Source organism: Athalia rosae, chromosome 3, assembly GCF_917208135.1.
Source record: "Athalia rosae chromosome 3, iyAthRosa1.1, whole genome shotgun sequence".
NCBI lineage: Eukaryota > Metazoa > Arthropoda > Insecta > Hymenoptera > Athaliidae > Athalia > Athalia rosae.
The window spans coordinates 11,995,256-11,998,680 of record NC_064028.1 but is presented as its reverse complement, the minus strand read 5'-3'; positions in this window follow the sequence as shown (position 1 = coordinate 11,998,680).

The following is a 3,425-nucleotide window of genomic DNA, read 5'->3' as shown; positions in this document are numbered from 1 at the left end:
AAAGTAACACGTACGTCGATTTGCAACGCCAAGAGATTCTTAGTTTGGGACTTGTAATTTTTCAAAGAAAGTTATTAATCGCGGGGGTGTCAGGTTAAGGGTGGCTTCCGCAACCTCGATCGAGATGCAATATTCTCTTTATACTTTCTAATCATCAGAGTAACACGTACGTCGATTTGCAAGGCCGAGAGATCTCTAGTTTGGGACTTGTGATTTTTTGAAGAAAAGTAATAATCGCGGGGGTGTCAGGTTAAGGGTGGCTTCCGCAACCTCGATCAATATGAAATATTTTTTTCATTCATTCTGATCATCAGAGTAACACGTACATCGATTTGCGACGCCGAAAAATTTCTCGTTTCGGACTTGTAATTTTTCAAAGAAAGTTAATAATCGCAGGGGTGTCAGGTTAAGAGTCGCTTCTGCAACCTCGATCAGAATGCAATATTTTTTTCATACATTCTGATCATCAAAGTAACACGTACGTCGATTTGCAATGCCGAGAGATTCCTAGTTTGGGACTTGTGATTTTTTGATGAAGAATAATAATCGCGGGGGTGTCAGGTTAAGGGTGGCTTCCGCAACCTTGATCGATATTAAATATTTTTTTCATTCATTCTGATCATCAGAGTAACACGTACGTCGATTTGCAACGCCGAAAGATCCCTAGTTTGGGACTTGTGATTTTTTGAAGAAAATTAATAATCGCGGGGGTGTCAGGTTGGGGGTGGTTTCCGACACCTCGATCGGGATGCAATATTCTTTTCATACATTCTGATCATTGCAATAACACGTACGTCGATTTGCAACGCCAAAAGATCCCTAGTTTGGGACTTGTGATTTTTTGAAGAAAATTAATAATCGCGGTGGTGTCAGGTTAAGGGTGGCTTCCGCGATCTCGATCGGGATGCAATATTTTTTTCATTTATTCCGATCATCAGAGTAACACGTATATCGATTGGCAACGCCGAGAGATTCCTAGTTTGGGACTTGTGATTTTTTGAATAAAATGATTAATCGCAGGGGTGTCAGGTTGAGGGTCGCTTCCGCCACCCCGATCGATATGAAATACTCTTTTCATACATTTTGATTATCAGAGTAACACGTGTGTCGATTTGCAATGCCGAGAGATTTCTAGTTTGAGACTTGTGATTTTTCGAGGAAAATTATCACTCGCGGGGGTGTCAGGTTGAGGGTGGCTTCCGCAACCTCGATCGATATAAAATATTCTTTTTATACATTCTGATCATCAGAGTAACACGTATATCGATTTGCAACGCCGAGAGATCCCTAGTTTGGGACTTGTGATTTTTTGAAGAAAATTATTAATTGCGGGGGTGTCAGGTTAGGGGTGGCTTTTGCAACCTCAATCGGGATGCACCATTTCCTCCATACATTCAAATCATCAGAGTAACACGTACGTCGATTGGCAACGCCAAAAGATTTCTAGTTTGGGACTTGTGATTTTTTGAAGAAAGTTAATAATCGCGGGGGTGTCAGGTTAAGGGTGGCTTCCGCGACCGTGATCGAAATGCGATATTCTTTCCATACATTCTGATCATCGGAGTTACACGTACGTCGAGTTGCAACGCCGAGAGATTTCTAGTTTGGGACTTGTGATTTTTTGAAGAAAAGTAATAATCGCGGGGGTGTCAGGTTAAGGGTAGCTTCCGCAACCTCGATCATAATGCAATATTTTTTTCATACATTCTGAACATCAGAGTAAAACGTATGTCGATTCGCAACGCCGAAAGATGTTTAGTTTGGGACTTGTGATTTTTTGAAGAAAATTATCACTCACGGCGGTGTCAGGTTATTCCAAAGAAACTATCACTTGCGGGGGTGTTAAGTTGAGGGTGGCTTCCGCAACCTCGATGTATATAGGATATTTTTTCCATACATTCTGATCATCAGAGTAACACGTATATCGATTTGCAACGCCGAGAGATCCCTAGTTTGGGACTTGTGATTTTTTGAAGAAAATTAATAATTGCGGGGGTGTCAGGTTAGGGGTGGCTTTTGCAACCTTGATCGGGATGCAATATGCTTTTCATACATTCTGATTATCAGACTAACACGTACGTCGATTTGCAACGCCGAGAGATTCTCAGTTTGGGACTTGTGATTTTTTGATGAAAATTAATAATCGCGGGGGTGTTAAGTTGAGGGTGGCTTCCGCAAACTCGATCGATATGAGATATTTTTTTCATACATTCTGATTATCAGAGTAACACGTATGTCGATTTGCAACGCTGAGAAATTCTTAGTTTGGGACTTGTAATTTTTCAAAGAAAGTTATTAATCGCGGGGGTGTCAGTTTAAGGGTGGCTTCCGCAACCTCGATCGAGATGCAATATTCTCTTCATACATTCTAATCATCAGAGTAACACGTACGTCGATTTGCAATGCCGAGAGATTTTTAGTTTGGGACTTGTGATTTTTCGAAGAAAAGTAATAATCGCGGGGGTGTCAGGTTAAGGGTGGCTTCCGCAACCTCGATCGGGATGCAATATTTTTTTCATACATTCTGATTATCAGAGTAACACGTATGTCAATTTGCAACGCCAAAAGATTTCTAGTTTGGGACTTGTAAATTTTCAAAGGAAGTTGATAATCGCGGGGGTGTCAGGTTAAGGGTGGCTTCCGCAACCTCGATCGATATGAAATATTTTTTCCATTCATTCTTATCATCAGAGAAACACGTACGTCGATTTGCAATGCCGAGAGATCTCTAGTTTGGGACTTGTGATTTTTTGAAGAAAAGTAATAATCGCGGGGGTGTCAGGTTAAGGGTGGCTTCCGCAACCTCGATCGATATGAAATATTTTTTTCATTCATTCTGATCATCAGAGTAACACGTACGTCAATCTGCGACGCCGAAAAATTTCTCGTTTCGGACTTGTAATTTTTCAAAGAAAGTTAATAATCGCGGGGGTGTCAGGTTAAGAGTGGCTTCTGCAACCTCGATCGGAATGCAATATTTTTTTCATACATTCTGATCATCAGAGTAACACGTACGTCGATTTGCAACGCCAAGAGATTCTTAGTTTGGGACTTGTAATTTTTCAAAGAAAATAATTAATCGCGGGGGTGTCAGGTTAAGGGTGGCTTCCGCAACCTCGATCAAGATGCAATATCTTCTCTATACATTCCAATCATCGGAGTAACACGTACGTCGATTTGCAACGCCGAAAGATCCCTAGTTTGGGACTTGTGATTTTTTGAAGAAAATTATTAATCGCGGGGGTGTCAGGTTGGGGGTGGTTTCCGACACCTCGATCGGGATGCAATATCCTTTTCATACATCCTGATCATTAGAGTAACACGTACGTCGATTTGCAACGCCGAGAGATCCCTAGTTTGGGACTTGTAATTTTTCAAAGAAAGTTAATAATCGTGGGGGTGTCAGGTTAAAGGTGGCTTCCGCA